This window comes from Perognathus longimembris, chromosome 28 (genome assembly GCF_023159225.1).
Source record: "Perognathus longimembris pacificus isolate PPM17 chromosome 28, ASM2315922v1, whole genome shotgun sequence".
NCBI lineage: Eukaryota > Metazoa > Chordata > Mammalia > Rodentia > Heteromyidae > Perognathus > Perognathus longimembris.
Window position 1 is genome coordinate 89,030,557 of NC_063188.1, and position 25,811 is coordinate 89,056,367.

Here is a 25,811-nt window from a genome sequence, read left to right on the forward strand (position 1 = left end):
GCTTTAATGTCACAAAATAATATCTGGGCTTTAAAATTTCTCTGTGGAGTTGTTTTACAATTGACAATGTCAACATAGAGCTATAGAATTTGACAAGTGCTGATATTATTTTTATGTTAAAATGTTTTACATCCAATTGGTGTGTATTCAATAAATTCTCAGTAAATTCTAACACAATAGCTCTAGATCTCTTTGCAATACTTTACATTGCAGAAGAAAAACTCGTTTTTGTTTCTGTATTCCCAATAATTTATTTTTTATGACTTGTGGCTGTAGTGGGACTTGAACTCAGGGCCTCACATTTTCACTTGGCTTTCTTTGCTCAAGGTTGGCATTCTGCCACTTGAACAACACTTCTACTTTCAACTTTTTGCTGATTAATCAGAGATAAAAGTCTCAGATTCTTCTGCATTGGCTGACTTCAATTTCAATCTCTTGAGTAGCTTGTATTACAGGCATGAGCCACCAATGCTGGATTTCCCGTGTGTGTGTGTGTGTGTGTGTGTGTGTGTGTGTGTGTGTGACAGAGAGAGACAAAGAGAGACAGAGAGACAGAGACAGAGACAGAGACAGACGGACAGACACACACACACACACACACACACACACACACACACACACACACACACACACACACACACACACACACACACACACAGGTAGAGAGACAGACAGAGTCCTGGGGCTTGAAGTTGAGATCTGGGTGCTGTCTAAGCTTTGTGCTCAAAGATAGTGGTCTACCACTTTGAGCCACAGCTCTATTGTGTCTTTTTCATGGTTAATTACAGATAAGAGTCTCATGGGCTTTCCTACTCAGGTTGACTTTGAACCTTTGACTTTGAGATCCACAGATCTCAGCCTCTTGAGTAGCTAGGATTACAGCTTTGAGCCACCAGCACCCTGCTATTATAGCATATACTTCTATTCAAGCCAGGATGCCAGCTAATTATTAGGAGCCATGATAAAATACCAGAATAAAACTTATCAGATCTTTCCTGACCCTCACGCTTATCTATACCAACATAAACACTGGAAAAGCACCAAGCACAAATTACCTAAGTACCCAAAGGTAGGACCCCACATTTTTTTTATTGTGTCTGTTCATATAGCAAGCTCCTTCATAGCACTCTCTTTAGTTAAGTTTTCACCTTCATGTCAGGAATTACAACATGGAATGAGATGGAGAGGTCGTGTTTGATATGGGAACTATCATATCCTTCTGGTCAGGGGGAAATACATTTTTCTCCTTGTCACAAACATTATTAGATATCTATGTTTGGTGGTAAAGGAATAGAACATTTTGAAATGAACTATAATATTCCGTTCATAGAGCAATGTCATCTGTGACACTAATTTTCAAATTCATTTTTGATGAGTTTAGAGGCATGTGCATAAAAACAAAATGGTTTCTCTCGTGAGGGAAATACACTCTAAGCCTCACAGTCTTAGAATTAGACAAAATGTAAAGACGTGCAGTGGAATATTCTGCCTTGCTTTTCATTGGAATCTATATCCCAGGGATAGTCAAGAGGCATTTAGAACTGATTGTGTGCTCTGGCACGTGTACTCGGCATTGTGACTTCTCAGAGAAGTTAAAGCTAATTAGCTATCCACTCGAGAATTCAAGAAGTCTGTTGAGTGAAAGTCTTCAAGCCATTAATGCCACTCTGTTCCTTTCCTACGATATTGTTTCCCCTCTGAAATTATTCCTATCAGGCCAAGACTCTGGAGGCCCAGCATCCTCTGACACTGTTTGAGTCTCATTGTGATTCGTTGTGATCTGCTGCTCATGTAGCCAACTGTGAAGTTTTCCTTGGTGACAGGGGAAAAATGGCTCCCCTATGGTGCAGCACATATTATTTCAGGTAGAAGTGGGAAAGAGGAAGAGAGTAGGAGGATATCATTTACAGAGGCTTCTACTAGAAAAGGCCCCAATTAATTAAGCAATGCCACCTGAGTGGCCTCCTCAGCATACTCTGCAAGGGATGTCATGAGAAATGGCACTTCAAGGTGACATAATCCACAGGATATACACTGCCCACAACACTCAAATGCTGTTAAGAAATTATATTCCTAAATAAAATTAAAAGAAAATGCCAGAACCTTTTCATTTCCTGGGCATTGTTAGTGTGAGCCTGATAATTACTGACAGCCAGTCAGAACATTGTTTATGTTTTTTCTCTCTGGGCATTTCATAATTATGAATAATAATTCCATTAATCATGTACTTGAAGCAAGCAAATTATCCAACAGAGCATCACAATCAGTGTATCAGACACTTCTAGGAAGTCTTTATGAGGCTTTGCTTTGAGCTCCACTACTTGCAGTTTGCCACAGATACCGTTAGGAAGTTGGGAGTAAATGATTTGGGTCCAAGAACTAACAATCCTTTAGTAGCAGCCTTTGTAAACAATGCCATGCCCTTTGAAAGAACTTGGTCTTATTTACGTATTTAGGTTTGGTGTCAGTCTTCTGATTTGCCAGACATAATCTCTAAATTACCACTAGGGAATGCTACAGACTGAGCCTTTGCTCCATGGAGGAATGCTGATGCACTTCTGTTTCTTCACAGCTACCAGCTGGACCTTCTCAGTATATTTAAATATCTTGATCCTGGAAACACGTGTCTTACAAACATATTGTGAAAGTTATCACTGTCAAAATGAAACTACTAATGTCAGATATTCAAAAAATGGTCAGTAGCAGTAAAGAGCCTAACTAGAAAGTATGAGGCTTCAAGTTCTAACTTCACTATAGTAAAAACCATAAAATAAAACTAAATAAATCACTGTGTCTGAAAAAAGAAAGAAAAAGAGAGAGAGAGAGTGAAAGGAAAGAAGGAAAGAAGGAAGGAAGGAAGGAAGGAAGGAAGAGAAAGAAAGAAAGAAAGAAAGAAAGAAAGAAAGAAAGAAAGAAAGAAAGAAAGAAAGAAAGAAAGGGAGGGAGGGAGGAAGGAAGGAAGGAAGGAAAGAAGAAAGAGAAAGAAAAAGAAAGAAAGAAAGAAAGAAAGAAAGAAAGAAAGAAAGAAAAAGAAAGAAAGAAAGAAAGAAAGAAAGAAAGAAAAAGAAAGAAAGAAAGAAAGAAGGAAGGAAGGAAGGAAGGAAGGAAGGAAGGAAGGAAGGAAAAAGGAAAATGGAGCAGAAGTCTATGGAAGAGGAGGTTGTGTGTGTGTGTGTGTGTGTGTGTGTGTGTGTTGTTCAAATAATTCTTCAGAATTTTTATACTTCAGATAAACTGCTTGACAAGGATAAAAGCATAAAAATGATGGTCTCCACCAATAACCTAACATTACCTCCTAAAACAAGTTCCTGTTACCAAGGATTTGTTTTAAGGCAGCTTACGTGGACTTATCCTTTTGTTTCTCCTTTGAATGCATTTATGGTCCACCATAATATTCTCTGCTCAAATCAACTGTTTATTTTGAAGAATCAATCTCTGTGGCTCATTTTAGAGTTATAGTATGAAGATGCCTTACTCCCGGACATTACTGTGGTATGCTACAGAGTAGGTTATTTTTCTGGAGGTGTCACTGGAGAAATGGGTTACAGAAAATGGTCATTTAGTCCACTTTTTAAAATGTAATATATTTTGCTTAGTATTGTTTGATTTGTATTATTCCCTACAACTATGGACTTTATTCTCTCTTAAGGAAGAAAATAAGCCAATGAATTAATTTTGAAGTGAGAGAACCACTAGGCAAAGCAAGTTTCACAAAAGCTATTTCTATTGACATGAAGTGAGGAGAACAATAAACCATTTTTAATTCATCATCCTATTACTCACAACTCCCTGTAGTCCTCCTGGACAGCCAAGTGTCCTACAGGGCTCTGTACTCCATTATTATTTAAATAATAAAATATTTTCCCCATTACCAGGTAATCTACACTTCCTATTAAAAGTGAAGCTGGGATGTGAATCACAATTAAATGGCATCAAGCAATGTCAGTGTGTGTACTAAATTGCCTCTTATAGACAATTGACTATCCTCGTTTTTCAGATATTATTTCACTATATGAAAGTGGTTGATGAATATTTACCTAGGCAACATAAAATACTTATCACACTTGTAAAGGAAGAGCTCAGGTGGTGGGGCTCTCTAACAAGCAGTCTTAGCTGCCAGTTCCCTTCTGGATTGACTGAGATATTGAATCTGTTTCATAGAGACTCTCTGCCCAATTCTCCTCCCCACTTTATGTCTTGGAAATTATCTCACAGTAAGCTTCATTTACTCATTGCTCTTCCTGAATGGCTGCTTTCTAGAGAACCCCACTGACCCAAGCACAACAAAAACTACCCTCAATTAAAATAATAATTATTTAAGTAAAGGCCAGAAATGATAAACTACCTGAAAGTTCTCTCTTCTTCTTCTTTTTTTTTTGGCCAGTCCTGGGCCTTGGACTCAGGGCCTGAGCACTGTCCCTGGCTATCTTTTGCTCAAGGCTAGCACTCTGCCACTTGAGCCACAGCGCCACCTCTGGCTGTTTTCTGTATATGTGGTGCTGGGGAATCGAACCCAGGGCCTCATGTATACGAGGCAAGCTCTCTTGCCACTAGGTCATATCCCCAGCCCCAAGTTCTCTCTTCTTAACAAATAGTCTTTCTTTACAAAAAGAAAATTGATCTTTGGGAAAACCATTAAGCCAGTATAGATATTTTGGAGGGAGTTTTAGTTGGCAGTCTTGTAATGGGGAGCTCTAATAGGGGCTGTATCTAGAGCCACCAATCATTGTGTATAGATAAATTAAAAAAATAGAGACAAATAAGGGTCAATATTCTTCTTACTATCACAATGTGATAGTAAGATTTAAATTTTGAACAATGTCAGTGATAAATAGATTTGTCAGTAAGAATGAAAAGCAACCATGTGTTTCTCACTGAACACCTCCTTCCTATGTGTGCTAATGGGAACTGGTTAGATGACAAATAATATGAAATGGTGATTCTTTCGTTTATTGATGATTTTGAAGCCTCAAAATTTTCACTGTCTTGTCCTCTAATATATTAAATAAATCATTTCTGTTATTATCCTAAAAGTTTGTTCTGTTTAAAACTGTAATATCACCTGTGTTATTTCAAAGATCTTACACTGAATGTTGGGGTGTAGGGATTATGTTCTTTATCCAAGGAGTATGGAAAATTGGAATAATGTGCTGTTATCTTCATATGTTTTTCCTAGCTCTACTCTAGTATGATTGATTTGACTCTTGTTGGCTTCAATCATTGCAGTTAAAGATCCTTAACTACTTTCAGATAGCCCTAGATCAGAAATTGGCATCCTTTCTACTCACTATGTCACCAAACTTCAGAGGACTAGAATGGGAGGGATTGTGATCTGTTCCTGTTCTTATTGTCTTCCTTTCAATTAGCTGTGTGTGTGTGTGTGTGTGTGTGTGTGAGAGAGAGAGAGAGAGAGAGAGAGAGAGAGAGAGAGAGAGAGAGAGGGAGAGCGAGAGAGGTAGGGGGGACATATATTGCAGCTTCTCAGATTGGTACAGGAAGGAAGTTTGGAATATAGAGATGTTTGTTTATAACTGTTCCTTTTCATAACCCCATATCCATTACAGATTTGATCTAATTCTATCTGTTGTATCTGAAATTGGCATCAGCCTTTTCATTCACTATGCCATCAAAATTCAGAGGTTGCTTGTCAAACTAGCCACCCTTTAAACTTTAGAGCAACTCATGTGGCACCAGATCATCCAGATGTGGAAGCAGGAAAGGAAATCTCATGTGTCTTTCTTGCAAATGTGACCAAACTATATGATTTATCATCAATGTCACCACGTGGATTTAGGAGGGAAGAGGATCTTGGAAAGTGACACAAGTAGCCTTTATTTTTGGAACCCTACACGATCCAAAACTGTCAAATATGACTCTTCCTCCTTTGTTTAGATCTCTAATGAGAGTACAGCTGCTTCTGCATTTCTTCAAGAAGTTGGTGTTTCTACAACAGCCCTCATGGGAATAACTGAATTCATTTGTTTGTCCTTGTTGCTTATCCATTGTGTGTATGTTTGTTGTCAAGCTTGGACAATGTGGAAAATACTCCTCAGTGTTACATTATGTAAGTTTCCAGTATATAAAATGAGGAATTAGAGCAAAATGATCTCTACAAGCTTATTTTAGTTCCAGGCAAGTCAGGTATTGCTTATAAAAACCAGGTTTAGATCACTCCATCACTTTGAAATGCATTGATTTACTTATCAAATACTTGTTGAATATTAACAATGAACCTACGGATCCTCACTACATTATCTATCTATATATACATTTTTATATTATAACATGAGTCCCTCAATGGCAACAGAATAATGTTTTTATTTCCTTCTTATCATGCAATGGACCAAGGAAAGTTGAAGATAATTCTCAGTGGTAATAAAATATCAGTATTAGATAGGAAAATATTAGTATTGGCTATGTGCTTCCTATGAAATTCACAACATCTTATGGTTTTAAAAGATTGAAGGGAAACACAAGGCACAGTTCTTTACTTCATGGAGCACAATGTTTAGCTAGGAAACCAAACCAAACAAGATAATTATTGTATCTTAGAACTCCTACACACATGGTCACACACACACACACACACACACACACACACACACACGACAGTGTTTCCTAGGAAACATATGAATAAGAAATCAGAACAAAAATACACTTCTAGCCACCTGTCCTTACAATTACAATAACAAAATAGAATGTGAAGTAATTATCTTTTCATCTGGGAATAAAGAATGATCATTTATATCTAAAGATCTCCGCATTGAAATAAATGCCTTTGACGCATCACTAGTTGGCATAGACAGGCAAGGCAGAAAGCACACTGCTGCAATTATTAGACTCATAGTCTCTGGACCCAACACATATCTTACTTCTTTGTTCAAGTTAATCCTCTTTTCACTAAGCTTCCTCAGATGTAAAATAGGAGTAAATAGGATCATTATGAATATCAAATAAGTAAATGCAAGTAGAGCGTATGACTTCACACTTATTTACCACAATATCACCATTATCTTCTCTTAGGCTAACTTCTATTTGCTTCTAGAATATTTTTCAATCCTACTTACCCATTTATTATCTCTTTTGGTCTCCTATTATAACTAAGAAAAGAAAGGTCATATGCCCCCCTTCTCTTTCTCTCTCTCTCTCTCTCTCTCTCTCTCTCTCTCTCTCTCTCTCTCTCTCTCTCTCTCTCTCTCAGCCTGGTGATCTTGCTTGCCATTTGCTCTCAAGGCTAGCACTCTATTATGTGAAGCACAGCTCTACTTCTGATATTTTCGTGGTTAATTAGAGATAAGAGTCTCATGAACTTTCCTTCTGGGCTGGCTTTAAACCATGATCCTCAGAGCTCAGCCTCCTAAATAGCTAGGCTTGCTAGAGCACTGGTGAGTCTCTGTTACTCTATTCCACCCATTTTCACGGAGTCAAAACTAGCACCCTGTGGGGGCTTTTTACAGTGATTCATCCAGGTGGGGGCAATCAGTGTTTGAGAATCATCTTCCTAGACTGTTTTCCACAGGTATCAATCTCTGGCTTCAATGTGAGCTACTTGCTATGTCTTCTAGTGATGGATGTAGGGTTGCTCAACTTCTGGTTGTACTACAATTCAAGACATTAGGAGGTCCCACAGTACACAGTATTCCAGAAATTATTCTCTTACCCTTGTACCAGAAGTGATGAGTGCATGTGTGCGGAGGGGCATGTAGTCTTGAGACACAGCTATGCTTAACTGATTATTAAAATCGCTGTGACCTTATTGGCATTCCTAGCACGTGAGGAGAATTTTTCCTTTTAGAGCTAGAATTCAGAAGCTTATATGCCTGCCTTCTATGTATGAGAAAAATTAATCTTTACAAATAGGATTCCATTTTATCCCTAGAGAGATGTAGTTGTGCACTTCCACCGTTTGCACGTGTGCTTGACAGGGCTGTGATTCTTCCATCGCTTCTGAAGCCTCTGAAGCAGCACTCACATGTCCACTGAAGCCGCTATTCCTTCACTCAGAGACAAACTGACCTTGAACGTTGCCTTCAGCCAGCAAAGTAGCAATCACATTTCCTATTGATACAAGCATTTATTTGCTCCAAAAATATCCATTGTGGAAGAGAAAAGAAATTAATTCCCTGAATCCAAAAGGAGGCTTGAGTTTATAAATACCACAGTTTGTAATTCACACAATACATGTATTTTTTTTTTCAGGCCAGACTTTCATGTTTTAATTATCTCTCATAGTTGCCAGGGAAAAATAGTAGAAAAGTAGAGAGCCACCTGGGAAAATATAGTCAAAGTTAATGATCATTTGTATATCCTACATACTCTTTATTTGCATCTTCTTCTTGTATTTTTCCATGGTAACTACAAGATGTTCTACAATCAACAAGATGTGTTGACTGTGCACAAATAAGAATGTGACTTGTAGCCTCTAATATTCTAATACAATCTATTCTAATACTCAATTTGTAATCTAGGTCAAATTACAAATCAATGACTTTGGGATATGAAAGTCTCTGTACCAATAGCACAAAAACCTATATTCACACATCTATCCATGCTCAAGAAAATCCATTGTTTTATCCTAATTATCATTCCTTATTTTCGAACTTTGAGATTTGATCATGTGTACATTGGAGATCATTTAGAACTAGGAAATGGGACCTAGAATTTGAGTTCTTGATGTCTAGCTCTGTGTTTTGGAAGACACATAAAGGAAAAAGATGAGTGCTTAATCAAGCAAGGGAGATTAACATCTCAGATTTTCAGTATGAGATGTCAATTGGTATTTCATTTAAAGAACAAAGAGAATTGGCCCTGAAATCTTGAGATCTAGGACCTTGTGAGTAAAATGAATTGCTTTTAGGAATGGAAAAAGATCTTTTATCAAAAATCTGAACTACTATTAGGAATGAAAGAGCTTAACTTCCCTTTGTGCAAGGAGCCATCAATAGTTACTTTGCAAAAAATTCTATTTTACTACAAACCAAGAGAGCAAGGATTATATTCTAGTTTATGTCTTTTCCATATATGCCACAGATATGATTCGCATCCACATGTACTTTTCTCAAATGAGTCCTGAGAGAAGACTAAGAGAACCCTAGGGAGCATTAAAAAAAAGATCAGGAAAGGTCCTGTATGCATATATTTGGGAAAGGAGTCCCAAATGGGGTCCAAGTAAAAGGGAGCCCTGGACAGGATTCAAGATTCAAAAGAAGAAAGTGCTTGAGTGAGTCCACATACATGCATTCAGAGAATCAGATCTGTTGAGGACACATGAAATAGTGTCTGATGCTGGATCCCTAAAATCACAGCTCATGTGCACTAATAATATCATGGATCAGAAAAGGCACGGTAGAAGGGTATCCCATTCCAGATTACTAAAATTCAGAACATGAAGAGACCTGAATATTGCACTCAATAATCAGCCTCAAGAAAAAACTAAATGGAAGGTGTTATATGCTAGTTAGTAAGAGGAGAAATAGGGAAGGCAGTTGCATGTGTTTTCTCAGGAGAAGTCTCCCATGGAGTCATAAACAAAACACTCTAATTTAGATTCCTAAGAAGTAAAGATGGAAAGTGTCCTGTTTATGTGCACTCAGGGAATCAGCCCCAAGAAAATGTCAACTGAAATTGAGCTCTAAGCTTGATTCCAATGAAGAAAAGGGCAAGAAGAGGCCTGCATATTTTGCACTCAGCAAGTAGCTCAGAAAAAGAGCCAAGTAAAAGGGACATGACTATGAATTCCTAAAAGGCAAAGAGTGCCTTGGCTTTGTGTACTCAAGCTACCAGCCTTAAGAAGGCCAACTGAAAGGAAATCTACACAGAATTTCTAAATGGAAAGTGTAGGAAGTGCCTGAATATATTCTCTTGGAATAAAGACTATGAAAAGGCCTACAGAGTATGTAACTAAGATATATAAACAATAGGACAGAAAGTGTGCATTTAGACAAGGGATTCAAATGAAGGGTAGACCTGGGAAGAAAGTGGGCAGGGATGAGAGAATATGATGGCAGGAACTCTCAGGCATATCTGTTATCAAACAGTGAAAAGCATTTGTCTTGATGTCACACAAAAGAGATGAGGCCCCAAATTAATTTATTTTTGAAAACCTAATTTGCTGATCAAAGACCACTGGGATTCTGAGAATTTTAATTACAACCACACACAGCATGAAAGAACTCTTTTTAATATACCACTGACCTTGAAAACAAGTCTCTTTAGTTTTGTAGCTTCCTGCTATCTTTGTGCTGGATTAACTCTATATCAGGGTTTAAATTTATACATATTTCGTTTCACACTTTATAGATTAATTTTCTTTGACCTTTCTTTATTCTTGTTGCCTTAAAAAGTGGCTAGAACTAGAAATGTAAAGTTCTTCCATGTAATTGCAATGCATTTTTAGTAAGACCTTTAGGATTCAATTCTTCTATACAGGGTGAAGTGTGGGAAGAAAAATTTTTATTCAAATGTTATCAAACCCCTATTGATAAAAAGAATACAAGAATGCAATCTGCTTTATGGTTCTATTGTGATGGTTAGATAATTTAAGTGAATCTTATGAACACTAAATATTAAGAATGTTAGTGATGATGATATTGACAATGATAACCTTAGTGATACTTTTTGTGAGTGGAGATTGAGGTTAGTTGATGAAGTGTCTTAAAATTCAGATGAAAAGTTATTATCTACATATAATCTACAGATATTGGAGACAAAATTATTTACATCCATTCTAATCTTTCAAATCCATTAAAAGCAACATAAGCCAACAATGAAGTTACAGAGAACTGGAATCTGAGTCTGACCAATGAATGCCATGAGTATTGTCTCTTACCAGTCCACTAAATAATTTAGACAACTCTCACATAGCATAATCAACCATTTGTAATTGGCCCTATTCCCAATAATTTCCACCCAAGCTCATCAGAGAGCTGTTTAAAATTTGTAATGAATAGCAGCAATTAACAAAAAGAATTTTACATCTCACAGAATGGGTAGACATAATTCAAATAAGCAGTTTAAGAGATGACCCTCTCTTTTAAGTTTTTTTTTTTATCTACAAGTAAAGCACACTGTTAGTAATTCATTCTTTTGAAGTAAAATGTCCTAATTTGATTAGCATCAATCATTCTAATTTTAATGTGGTTCAGCCTTTGTAATTACTATAAAATTAAGTTACTTTCTGTATGGGTTGCAGCCAGTTGATTTTGGCATTGCTTGAAAGGTTTGTATGTATTGGACTTATCTGTTAGTGTTGTGAATTATTCTGTTCTTTGTCTTGGGCCAGTGAGTTCTCATTCAGCTTCTCTAACTACTACCAAATATCCTTTTGACTAGCCCTATCACTTCCCTATTGCCAACTTATTACAGAGTCCATTAAAGGCCAGTTTTTGTCTATTCCAGTTCCCTGTCATCTCCTATTATAAGCCTTAACTGCACTTTTCTCTCTTGTCTATTGACAAATATTCAACATCCCATCCTAGACATCAATCACTCTTATTTCTATTCCTCCTTTAATGCTTATAGAACCAAGCTTATTTTTTCTGGTAATAATTGTAACACAGTAATATAAGGTTACCACTTCTATCCTTGTTTATGTAACACCTATTTTACAAAAGTAGAGGAAAATCTGTGTATGAGGTGAGATGATAATTCTATAGGCTATGTGGGGTCCATCTATCAAAAAGTATGCCTAGTTATTTTTCTACTCAGTTGAAACTGGATGTCACCCAAGAAAAATGCAGAAGAGATTATAAAAGACACTTTATTGAAAGATTATACCACACACAGACACAAACTCACATATAAATACACTCCACACCCATAGGCAGACAGATAGACAGACCAAGAGGAGAAGAGAGGTGGTGGGGAATATACCACTACCCATTATCAGAAAATTGAGAGACTTAAAATCTGAAAGTGCACATATAATGGATAGATATTTGAAAGCCCAATCAGAGGACCATTCTTATAGGAAAAGGGCAATAATTGACTGATGATTTTGAACTCTTATGTAGTATTCATTATCATAAAGTGTTTTTTGCATATAAGTTCTTCATAAATTTGACTTAAAGAATTTTAATTCATTTTCATCCATTAGAGCTTAACATGATCTATACTATTCATTTTCTCCTCTCTTCCTCTCTTCTTCCTCTTCCTCTCTCTTTCTCTCCTTTCCTACATCCCTTCCTCCTGCCACCATCCAGTTCAACATCTGAATAAGCTTTTACCATTTACTCTGTATTAAACAAAGCAGTGGCATGGAAACAGTCTCAAAGCATTCCTTAAGAAGGAAATGACAGAATGTTGGGCTAAAACACTTTTGAAGAAGACATGAAAGATGGTTTCAAACTAATAAGTTATATATTTTTCCTTAATTATTCTGATTTCCACAAAGCCATACTTTACATGTTTATCTGCAGCTGGAAGAAAAATGAGATAAGATTTCCTGCACAAGGATTTGTATAGTAACTTCCACTGAGCTCTGTGCTTTTGACAGTTATTGGAGGACTGAGATAAATGAGCTTTGCAATTGAAATAAATGAACTCAAGTTGCTTTAGGTCCACTCAGCCATATGACTGACATAACTGCATTCTTGTGGTGTTTAATTATATTTCCTTGCCCATTCCACAGAATATTGAATATTTCTTTTGACTAGAAGTTGTCATAGTAACCATCTAAAGTCACTCCAAGCACATTTCAACACATTATATGTGTATTCTCTTCTTCCACATGTGCAGCTCCTTGAAGAATTCCAGTCTTTCAACCAAGCTGTGTGCTAAAGACTAAGAAAGGTCCTCCTTACCACACTGACCTCAGTTGGATCACTTAGACTGCTAACAGTTGGTAAAAAATGTAGTATTCTCACTTTTTTTTTTTTTTTTTTGGCCAGTCCTGGGCCTTGGACTCAGGGCCTGAGCACTGTCCCTGGCTTCTTTTTGCTCAAGGCTAGCACTCCGCCACTTGAGCCACAGCGCCGCTTCTGGCCATCTTCTGTATATGTGGTACTGAGGAATTGAACCCAGGGCCTCATGTATAAGAGGCAAGCACTCTTGCCACTAGGCCATATCCCCAGCCCGTATTCTCACTTTTTGAAAGAAGTGTATTGAGCCCTGATTTTTAGATCATACCTCTGGATGATGAAATGATACTTTCTTGCTCTGATTTCATTTTCTCTGTGGGTGGAGTATGAAGTATAATTAAAAAATCATTATTACAAAACACTATTCTTTCTTTTGAAGGAATAGTTTGGTTTCTTGCACTGAGTCCTAGCAGGGAAAGCATGTGACAGTGCTACAGTGCTTTATCTGCCAGCAGTAGTAGTCTATTGCTTTGTAGTGTGTGTGTGTGTATGTGTGTGTGTGCACATGCATGTGTGCATGCATGTGTGTACTGTCCTAGGACTTGAACTCGGGACCTGGGTGCTGTCCCTGAGCTTTTGTGCTCAAGGCTAATTACTCTGTCACTCTAGTGGTTAATCGGAGATAAGAATCTCTCAGACTTTCCTGCCTACACTGGCTTTGAATTGTGATCCTTGGATCTGAGCCTCCCAAGCATCCAAGATTATAGGCATCAACCTCTAGTAGCCAGATTCTTTTGCTTTTAAAACACTTATTTGACAGGGCCTTCCAATTATTGGTGTCTCTTACAAAGAAAACTGAATAATATATGTGGGATGGAATCACAGTTTACTTCCTTCATAAAGTGAGTTGATTGGAAGTGGGAATCACTTTCAGAGTCCTAGAAGTAAGAGGTTAGTAAGTTTAGGAGAGAAGCTTCCTGTCTTCTTACTGGACCATCTCTAGTTAGTGATCATGTAACTTAATGCAATAGGTTAGCCTAGCATTAAGTTATACCAGCAGAAAGTACAAAAGTGATAAGCACGGCCACAATATAAGAGTCAAGAAATATTATTAACTTTGAAGGAGAGGTTTCCAAGTCATGTAAAGGGACAATATTGCCCCCACCCAGGCACAGGTGACTTCCTAAAAGCACTTGCTTTGCAACTAAGAGGTGTTTTTTATTTTTATTTAATCTACTATATGTGATTTCTTTTCTTTTGGTTTTCATTGATCTCACTGCCCCCACCTTTGACCACCAACTGGTCCTTTATCATTCACTCACCAACACCTGAACAGAGACAGATTTAGTGACTGACTCACTACTTTTCTTTTTTAACCCCACCTAGCCATGCATTCCCTGACTGCTTCTCAGGCTTCTGGCTTCCTCTGTCCTCCTCACTTGTGCATATAGACCAGTTTCATTGCTAACTTCTCTGAACTCAAACCACTTCTGGTTGGGTTTGGGGAAACCAGAGTTGATCCTGTTATCCTCCTCTTTTTTAATTCTTCCTGTGCTCATTTTGCCCTGCTGCACCCTACCTGGACTAGCATAACTATTGAGATGGCTATCTGTCCACTTGATTTAACAAGCTAGGAGATCTTATAGAGGAAAACAAATGGGCATCCCAAATGTGGGTGGTATCGTTTAATCCTCTGAAGAGCTGAAGAGAGCAAAAGTACATAAGAAGGTTACATATGAGCTCCTTCTGCCTGACAATTGAGGGGTATCATGTCCATTTTATGCTCTTTGTGTTCCTGGTCTTCAGGCAACTAGTTCTCCAAATCTCAATCTTCACATGAAAAGTATTATATTTTAGTGAAATTTTATATAGATACATTATTTAATGTTATGTTAATCATTCTCTTTTTTAGTGGCAGTGTTGAAGGTTTGAACTCAAGGTTTCATGTTTGCAAGGTTGGCATATAACTGAGCTACACCTCCAGCACGAGTTTTCACTGGTCATTTTTAAATTAGGATGTTGCCCTACAACCTGCGGCAGCCCTCTATAGTCTTCTTGTCATTGGTAGTATCACAGGCATGTGCCACAATATGCAGCTTCCCTTCTGTGAAGATGGATTCTCATAGACTTTTCTACCTGGTCTGGCCTACAGCAGTGATATTCCAAATTTCAGCTTCTGACCTACTTTTAGATGACAGGCATATACCTAGCTATGAAATGAGGAGTCTCATGAACATTTTTTTTCCAGGATAAGCCTCAAATTTCCATCTTCCCATTCTCAGCTTCCTAAGTAGCTAAGATCATTGGCACATGCTATTGGCACCCATTTTGTCATTTTTTTATTTTGGAGAATATTGGCTTGCTTATAAGGCAAAAATAGAAAATTATATTTTACATTTAAAATGTTTTCAAAAATTGTAGGAAAAACATTTAGCATAATTGAAGATATATATGCCAACTCCCCTCATGTTAGACATTTTGTTTCAAAAGTTATAGATTGAAAATATAAATAGAGTTGAGTATGGCTAAGATAAAAATGTTAATCATAGCTCTACAATGGCAGAAATTATGGATGCTAATATATCAGTTATTTATGAGGATAATACTATAAAAAGCCTTTATTATATATTGCTTACTGAAGAATAACACCAGGGCCAGATGGACTACAAGTAAAATTTGATAGAGCATTTTAATCTCTGTTTTGGCCATCTATAATGGTATAACAAATCACTGTAACATTTAGTGGCTTAAAAGAAAATCATTTTAATAATTCTCAGTTTTGTAGTCTTGGCTTAGTTCTTTTACTGGTTCAATTTGAGACATCTCATGCTGTTACAGTTACATAATGGCTGGGACATCTAAGATGTCTGCTTCCTGTGAATACCTGGGAGGCCAGGCTCAGCTGGTACACTAAGATAGCTTGCCATTTTGTGAAAAATAAGAACACAGTTCTTACATTTTATTTCTAAACATGGCAGGAGTTAGGAAGCAGTCTCTTTCTCAGTCTAACTTTATTTACCAAGAAACAGGTTGTCCTTGAGATTGAGCTATTTTGTTGGATGTAGCCTGCATTGTAAGTCTAAGGAGGATTTTTGGTTTTTGTTTCTCAGGAGAAAGTGAATCTTTGTATATTTACTCCATTTCAGTTTACTGTCAGGGTAGTGAATATCAGAGCAAATGCTTATTGTGTTTATTACACAAGAGTTCACATTATTTCAAACAAAATGTTGCTTTTCCTTCCATGCCTCCTGCTAGACATAAAACCTCCAAGTCCAAAACATTCTAGGAGATGCTCTATTACATTTCCCCAGAAGATAGGAAGGTGGTGGTAGAAAAATAAGTCAAATTGAACACATCACCTGTAGATTTTCAAGGAAGTTTTGTAGGACACAATTTTCCATTGGATAGTTCATGTTTTTGCATAGTGTGTGAGCAGACTCTAAGTGGCTAGGTTTTATTATTTCCATACTGACATACGAATTCATGTGGATAAAAAGAAAAAGAATTTGGTGGACATAAATCATGTTTAAGTTCAACTTATACTTTTAGAGAAAGTAATAGAGCTCCACCTAGCAGCTGTGGCTGTGGCAGAGGCTAGAGCCTAAGAGATCTGCATGGCTGGATCCAACATGGCAGCACCAAGCCTTGAAGAGAGATATCCTGGGGATTGCAGCTTCTGGGCAGGGATTCTGGAAAGCATTTTGTCCCTTAGCTTGCAGCATGGTGAGCCTAAGGCAGCAGGCAAGCCAGGTGTGGCCAGAGAGCATAGCGACTAGCAACCGGGGCTCTATAGCCTGCACTACATATTTGATATTGTGGGCACTCACGTGACACACAGAGATGTAGGAATTCCTTCCTCTCTCTTTGTTGGTGTTACTGATAACCTTAAAAGTGGACATGACTTCTTACTTGCTCTGGCACCAGGGCCATTGTGATGAGAGTAATTATCTCCATGTGCTGCAGGTGTTGCGCATCATCACTCACCATGACCTGCTACCCTATGTCACCATCAAGAGGGGGCTGGCTGATGAGGGTTTATTGGGGGCTGGAGACTTGAATTGGGAAAGTGTTGTGGGAAGCAGGAGTTAGCAACATAGGGATGTGAGAGGGAGGAGTCTCTGACCTTGGAGAGTATCTAGGAGAATAAGTTATGATACCCATTGGGAGAAGGAATGTATTTTTTTTCTTAATTGACTCTTTCTGTCCTTATAGAGTCCCCTGGAGTAGACATGAGCTCATTATGTGACCCCTAGAGCCCTCAGTGATCTAGAACTTAGGTCTACCCAACCCTCTAAAAGAGTGCATCCCCACTATTCTTTTTTTGTTTGTTTGTTTATTAATTGAACAAATTTTTTACAAGGTGTTGTGCAAAAAGGGTACAGTTACATTGTAGGGCAGTGTGTACATTTCTTCTGACATCTTACGTCCTGTTTTTCTATCCCTTCTCTAGGTCAGGTAGACATATATACAATATACAATGTATCAAGAACAAATATAGTATTCACAGACTTGGTCTCTACTGTCTTTCCGTCTCCCTTTGTTAACAGTCATATATCAGGGAGATCATGCCCCTTTGTTTTCTGTGTTCTAGGCTTGCCTCGCTCAACATTATTTGTTCGAGTTCTGACCATTTCCCTGCGAATAACAATATTTCACCATTCCTAATCACTATGTAGTATTCCATTGTGTATAAGTACCATATTTTTTGGATCCATTCGTCTGTGGAGGGGCATCTGGGTTGTTTCCATATTTTGGCTATTGTGAATTGTACCGCGATAAACATGGAAGTACAAATGTCTTTTTGATATCTTAGGTTTTGCTGTTTAGGATAGATGCCTAGGAGTGGTATGGCTGGGTCATAGGGTAGGTCTATATTGAGCTTTTTGAGAAATCTCCATACTGTTCTCCAAAGTGGTTGTACTAATTTGCACTCCCACCAACAATGGAGAAGGGTTCCTCTTTCCCCGCACCCCCTCCAGCTTTTGTTGTTGCCTGAGTTCAGAGTATAGGCCATTCTAACTGGGGTGAGGTGGTATCTCAGGGTTGTTTTTATTTGCATTTCCTTTACTACCAGGGATGTTGAGCATTTCCTCATGTATTTCTTTGCCATTTTTATATCTTCTCTTGTGAAGTCTCTCTTTAGCTCTTTTGCCCATTTCCTAATAGGTTTATTGGGCTTGGAGGGGCTTAGTTTTTTGAGTTCTCTGTAGATGACAGATATTAGGCCTTGGTCTGTTGCTGTGCTGGTAAATATCCTTTCCCATATCGTTGGCTGTCTTTCTATTTTGGTGGCTATGTCCTTAGCTGTGCAGAAACTTTTTAATTTGTAGTAGTCCCATTTGTCGAGTCTTTCCCCTATTTGTTGTGCCCCTGGGACTCTATTCAGGAAGTTCCTTCCTGTGCCTATAAGTTCTAGCGTCTTTCCTACTCTGTCCTTGAGTAGTTTCAAGGATTCAGGTCTGATATTGAGGTCCTTGATCCATTTTGAGTTGATCTTGGTGCATGGTGATAGGCTTGGGTCTACTTTGAGTTTTCTGCATATGGCTGCCCAGTTTTCCCAGCACCAGTAGTTGAAGAGGCTATGTTTATTCCATTGTATGTCTTTAGCTCCTTTGTCGAATATCAGCTGACTGTAAGAGTGCGGTTTTATTTCTGGGTCTTCAATTCTAATCCATTGGTCTTCCGATCTGTTTTTATACCAATACCATCCTGTTTTTGTTATGATGGCCTTGTAGTAGAGCTTGAAGTCAGGTATTGTGATACCTCCTGCACTGCTTTTTTTTGCCTAGAATTGCTTTGGCTATTCTAGGTTTTTTGCTGTTCCATATGAATTTATGGATTGGTTTCTCTATTTCAGTGAAGAATGTGGCTGGGATTTTGATAGGTATTGCATTGAATTTGTATAACAATTTGGGCAATATGGCCATTTTTACTATATTGATTCTGCCTACCCATGAGCATGGGAGGTCTTTCCATCTCCTTGTGTCTTCTTTGATTTCCCTTATTAGATTTTTGTAGTTTTCATTAAATAGGTCTGTCACATCCTTGGTTAGGTTGATCCCTAGGTACTTGATTCTTTTTTTGGCTACTGTAAATGGAATTGTTTCCATAATTTCCTTTTCTGTTTGTATATTGCTGGTGTACAGAAAAGCTGCTGACTTTTGTGGATTGATTTTGTATCCTGCTACTTTGCCAAATTGGTTTATTAGGTGTAGGAGTTTGGGTACTGAGTTTTTTGGGTCTTTCAGATATAAGATCATGTCGTCTGCGAATAGGCATCCCCACTATTCTGTGGTGTGCTGTCCCACTTTGTGTACTCAGATGTGCAGTCAGCAAGGCAGGGAGAGCTACTCTGAGAGCCTGGGGAAAATACAGGAAGTCAATGAGTGATGCCAGTTCCCAAAGGAAGAAAAAAGCAGATGTGTGGCATCACACTGCAGGTTCGAGTGAAAATTGCCAGTATGAGATTGCTCTGCAGGATGATGTCTACTCTGACAAGCAGGACCCACCTGAATGCCAGTTTGAGTACTTTCACCTGGCCAACACCATCCTCAAGTCCTGGGACCTGGGCTCCATCATCTGTGACACAAGTTCTCTGAACTCAAGTACCTCAACCCATTCTGGGGCTGACTACATCAATGGTTCATCCCTGAAAGGTGTCTTCATCACAGATTCCTTCAAGCAAGCTGTGGGCTATGAAGCCAGCAAGCTGCTGGTGAATGTGGACATGGGGGGGGCACAGAGGGGGAACAATGGGCTGAGCTGATAGAAAGTTCTGCAGAACTCGATACTTTAAGCATTGTCCTGACCTTCCTTGCCCCACCCCCAGTCTCCCTCTCCTTCTTAGGGACTGTTCCCAACATCCATACCTGAAGCTTATATATAGCTCTGGGGTTTGATCTCTTATCTTTCCAACCAAATGCACTCTTGGCTTTTTTGTTGTTTCTTTTCTGTTGAAAAAACAAAGGAATGTGGAAATGGTGTTCCTCACCCACCTCTACAGCCACATGCCTGGATTTCCCTTTTGTTTCCTGTTTACACTTACTCCCTAATATGAGTCTCCACAGCCACCTTACTACTGAGTCATAAGACAACTGTACAGAGAGAAGCAAAATCTATATAGAAGGAATCAAAATGAACACTGGTTTTGGGTGCACTGAGGTGTAATCAATACTTCTTGGCTTTATGAGGGCTCTTAAATTTTTGTCTCAAAAACTAAAGGGCTGTAATGAAGCTGTGTGGAAGGTAGGACTCTAAAGTATATTTTTTTTTCAAATTTTTATTTTCAAACTTATGTACAGAGAGGTTACAGTTTCATACGTTAGGCACTGGATACATTTCTTGTACTGTTTGTTACCTTGTCCCTCATACCCCCTCTAAAGTATATTTTGGAAATTAATTACTCCCCTCTTCCAAATTATATAGTTTTTTTTTAAAAAAGGAAATATAATAGAGAATAAAGACAGGTTGAGAATTAGGTAGCAGAGACTATAAAATTTAAAAAAATGTGAAAATCAGTCTATCAGTCCAGTGAACACGAATTCAAGAGGGAAAATAACATGGGAACTGTGAATCCACATTGGCTGGTCCTTTCTCAAGAGCATCTGCCATAAAAAGCTGTCAGTTTTTAATATGATCCTACTGTTTAAGTGTATGTGTTTCATATAATAAGGCTTCTAAAGCCAGTTGGCAAAGCTGGTCATAGTGTGAGTATACCCCCTCTCCTTAGGACTTTTCAAGCTTCCTGTGTACAGAATACACTGACCTGTATTCCTAACTTTCCAAATACTTATCATTTCTCATATAAATATGAATTCATGAGTATATCCATCATAAATCAACCCATCAGATGTGTGTCCAAACATCTCAATTACAAAGGAATTTAATATAGAGAGAAAGAGTATTAAACAAATATTGGAAGTGCTATAAAACTCAGAGAAATAACATTGTTGCTTTTCAGAAAATCCGGAAGAATATCAACAAGGCAAGCCAGCAATGGCCACCTCAGCTGCTTGTACTTGTGAGCAAGTGATTCATAGGCGCTCAGGCTACCTCTGCTGCAAACTCATGTTTGCAATTTCCCAGGAGTCTGCCTATAGTGCTCTTAGATAATAAGGACTTCTGCTTCACTTTGTTATTCAAAATCTAAAGTAGGTATTTCTTGTTGGCAAAATCTAACCCAGAATTCTGTTTGCCCTGGTATCTCAAAAGTAAAGTTCTGAAACTTCTCAATGTGATCCAGAAGTGAATATAAATCAAGTCCTGTTTTATGTTGATTTGACACAATATTGCACATTCTATACTTCTGATGACTCATGATCTAGCCACACCCTTCTGCCTGTATTTAACTATCAAATAACAAATAGAGGGACAAAACTCTGCTTTCACCTGACAGGATGGGTCTATCTCAGATATAAGTAAGGCACTCTTAACTTTCTAGTCCAAAATATAACTCAAATCTCCCAACACCCCTCTCTTCATTTTCAAATGATATTTCTTTCTTTTTTCTTAATCACAATCCTTTGATACTTTATAGTATTCAGAATAAATTATACAGTTAACCTCTTTGAGTACACAGTAGAGTTTAAGAGAAGTTGAGAACACAAATTGGTTAATATATACAAATACATGACAAAATGAGAAAGTGCTTCAAATTTCAGATGTTTATTCCACAATTGGTCATAACGCCACATTTCTTTTAAAAAAATTTATTGTCAAGGTGACATACAGAGGGGTTACAGTTACATATTTAAGGTAATGAGTAAATTTCCTGTCAAATTTGTTATCTCCTCCCTCATTTCCTCTCCCCCCCAAGCCCTTCAAATTGTACAGTTAGTTTACAACATACTGTCTTATAAATATTGCTGTTGCATTGGTTCACCTTTTATCCTTTGTTTCACCATTTTGATGTTCCCCTTCACTACCTTAGTTCAGATAAACATATATATATATACAAAACCCAGTTTACCAAAATCAAATATGGTGATAACAGAAGCTAAACCATATTTCCACTGTCTAACCAGTTCCTGAACATTGTTGAGTTACCTTTATTTTTAAAATCTCTGAGTTCTTAACTGTCTGCATTGGATTGCTATACCTTCCCTCAAAAAATATTTTTTGTGCCCAGCACTGACATGCAAACTCAGGACCTTACACTTTTTGTTTTGTATTATTGTTCTCTTTTTATTGTTTGGGGTGAGTATATAAATATGTGCATATATATGTATACAATTATATATAACTACATATATATATTTATATAATTTTGCTCGTGGCTGGTGTTCTATAGTTGAGCCATGCCTCCAACATTTTCCTCCTTAATTGAGGTTAGAGTCTCTCAGGCTCTTCTACCCGTGCTGCCTTCAGAACTTGAGCCTCAAATCTGTTTCCTAAGTAACCAACAGTGCAGATCTTCCATCAGTTTTTACTACTTAGTCAAGTAGTAAATAAAGAGGAATCATTTGAATTACCTCCCCAATGTATAGCCAGCCACCTTCATCTCAAAGTGAAGTAATGACCCTATTTTATCTTGATAATCATGATCAGCTAACAAAGACAATAGGGTAATATTTTGTCTGTTAGTTAATTGGTATGCTGCATATAAAAAGATCCTCTGGAAATTTCAGTGTTCACATCATTGGTATAATGGCTGTGATTCTGGTGGAACTGTTTTCTCTTTTGCTACTGACACTCTGAACCAGAACAGCCTAAAGTCACTGGGCCTAGAAACAAAACACTATACATGTGTTATTATTGGTGGTAATTAGCATGGGCACTTACTTCCATTTCCACTCTTTCATTTATTGCCTTGTGTATTCTGACTATCAAACAGATGGCACCCTGTATTGCTCATTGGTTTGGAACATACCTTTTCAGTTAAGAGTCACAGGATCACAGTATGTTATCACTCAATGATACCATCAACTGGATCTTCATCAGGATATTTTCAAAGTTTAACTAGCCCATTTTGTTTGCTGTAGTAGATAGTAAGACCAGTAAGTCTGGTGAGTAGGAGAGATTTCTGCAGGACAAGATTTTGAACTCTGTGTGCATGTGTTGAAGTGCCAGACTTTGAAGTCAGGCCCTACTTTACCACGTGAACCCCACTTTACCACGTGAACCTGAGATAAGCAAGCCCTGTGAGCAGACCCAGGATAAGCCCATTAGGGCCCAGTCAGTCTAGAACTCTAACTGCTGGGAATGTTTAACTCTGACCACCCCTGGGGTGCCTCGAACCCTGAGCCAATCAGATTTGTACCTGTGTCCTAATCTTGCTTGCTTGAACACCTGATTGTTGTAACTTTGTTTTTTGGCCTTTATAAGCTCTGTATAATCGCAGCTCGGGGCTCCCTCCTAACCTCCGCTGTGTCGGTGGGTAGGATGAGGCCCGAGTTGCAGCTCGCTTAAATAAAGCCTTGCCTTACTTTTGCTTTTCGGAATGTCTGAGTCTCGGTGGTCTTCTTGGTGGTGGTTTCGCGACTTGGCACAACAGTGTGTCTGTGTCTATGTGTAATGTGATGATGAATAAGGAATTTTTTGAGTTCCTAGATAATGGTATTTAGGTACTAATATAAGCATTCTGAATTAGAAAGGGAAATTTATTTTTATTTATTTTTATTTTGGTTGGTCATGGGGCTTGAACTCTTGGCCTGGGGGCTGTCCCTGAGCTCTTCAGCTCAAGGTTGGTGCTCTACCACTTTGAGCCACAGCTCACTCCCAGTTTTCTAGTGGTTAATTGGAGATAAGAGTCTCACAGACTTTCCTACTTGGGCTGGCTTTGAAGAGCAATCTTCAGATCACAGCCTACTGAATAGCTAGGATTACAGTTGTCATCCACTAGCTCCTGGCTGGTGATACTAGTTTTACAGATATGGAAACAGAATTGTAGGATGATTAAGTTACCTACCAATGATCATTGAGCTAAAGTCCAGTGACTATTCAAATTTAGGCTTTTCAGAAGTCATGCTTTTATCTTCTTAGTTACATACTCATGCTCAGCCATCACTGGTGCTTTTAGGCAAATTCAGTTTGAATTTCCACCAATAATCTATTTCATACATTGGTTTCCAATCTCCCTAGAAGAAAAAATGGCATATAGTATAAAAGTTATCATGTTAGCTGAGGTTAAATTAATCCATATTTTAAATCTTATTTATCCAACTTAAATAATAAAAACAAAGAGTTTTTTCCATTGGATATTGATATCTTTATAATTTGGTTTTCATTCGAGCTTCAGTAAGCCTCTGATTTTATTTTGCTAAGGTTCAAACCATTTCATCAGATACAGTCTGATAGTATATGTACAAAAGCTTTCCATTGATCTAGAGATTTTTTCTGTGCTTATTTTTACCCTCATATAAAGTGGATATCTAGCTAGATTTGAGAAAATAAATTGGTGAAAACAGAATAAAATCATGTATAATGTCACCAATCACATGAATGTGCGCTGCTTCTAATTGCTGATTGAACTTGGTACATTAATGAGAGAATGGATAGACTAGGAACAACAATTATGTTTGCCAAATGTATGGGATTGTTTTTAGATTCCTATTTGCCATGCTGGAGTTTTCTAATCTTTCTGTTGAATAGAGAAGTATACTTGAATACATGGTAAAGGAGAAAGACATGAAAACTGCACTCTTGTTCTCATCAGCCCATTCTGTCCCTGCCTACAGACACTTACAAACAATATAAAGACCATACCAGCAATATTAATTCAGAGTATCAGTCTAAAATTGCCTTTGGCATCTTGTACCTTTGTATGATCTGATGAAAAACAGTATTGGCAATGTGGATGGATCCATATTTTAGAAGTAAAATCTAAATGATACTTCAATGAGGCATGGAATTGCATTACCCTGGGGTTCTTTGGCAAATCAATAACCACAGATGAAGCCTTCCTCTCTCAGAGGCAAGCAAGGAATGAAACAGCTGCAGTAGCTCTTTAAGTATCAATATAATTAACATAAAGAACTGAAACCAAACAAAATAGTCACAGCCAACAAGACACCTGCAAACATTTACAATCCAAGGAAGAATAATGCTGTTTAATCAGGGAGATAGTCACACTTGACAATGACATTTTAAACAATATTATTTCTAAGAACGAAGTGTGCCTGCTGTGTAGAAGGGATAAAATATCATTTCCACAGTCAGAAAGAACTTTATAAGAACAGATGGTGTATGCTGGTGAGCCTATCAACAGGGACCCTAGGGATTAGGATTCTTCTGGAAAATTTCACACTGGGAGTGAGGACAGGCCACCTGTAGGAAACCTGAAGCCAAAAGAAAGTCTACCTTCATGTGCATAATTCCTGACTTTTGCTATTTCATCTTTTCTATGAGCTATGACAATGTTATAGGCAATGTGGAGACTGAGATTTCTTTCTCCCAGTTTCAATTAAAATTGCAAATAAACGCAGTTTTCCATCTTTGTATATTCAATTGTTTTATCTGAAGGCTGCCAAGCCTTTGGACGCAGAGCCAGGCTATATGGCCAGATGTTCCTTTAACAACTTGTGTGAGCACTTTTTTTTTTTTTAAGATTTTATACTTTCATCAGAGTTTCTGCAATGGTGGAGAATGAGAAAATGCCTGGACTAAATCTTTTATAATTTTCTCTAAACACAAATGTTCTTAATATACATTTCCCAAATGAAAAACAAATACTACATCTGATGGATCTATCAATACCCCAGTTTCATTCTATCAGTACTGAGGTTATGAGTTCATATTTAAGAATCTTAGGGGCTGGGGATATGGCCTAGTGGCAAGAGTGCTCACCTCGTATACATGAAGCCCTGGGTTCGATTCCCCAGCACCACATATACAGAAAATGGCCAGAAATGGTGCTGTGGCTCAAGTGGCAGAGTGCTAGCCTTGAGCAAAAAGAAGCCAGGGACAGTGCTCAGGCCCTGAGTCCAAGCCCCAGGACTGGCCAAAAAAAATTTTTTTTTATTTTCCTAGAAATCATTATAACAATAAATATATAAAGTTTTATCTAGTTTTCTACGT

At 37.9% G+C, this 25,811-nt stretch overlaps 1 pseudogene; it reads left to right on the forward strand.

Annotated features, from left to right (window-relative positions):
• Window positions 1-16,694: 16,694 nt before the first annotated feature.
• On the forward strand, window positions 16,695-19,563 carry LOC125343187 (annotated as a pseudogene).
• Window positions 19,564-25,811: the final 6,248 nt, after the last annotated feature.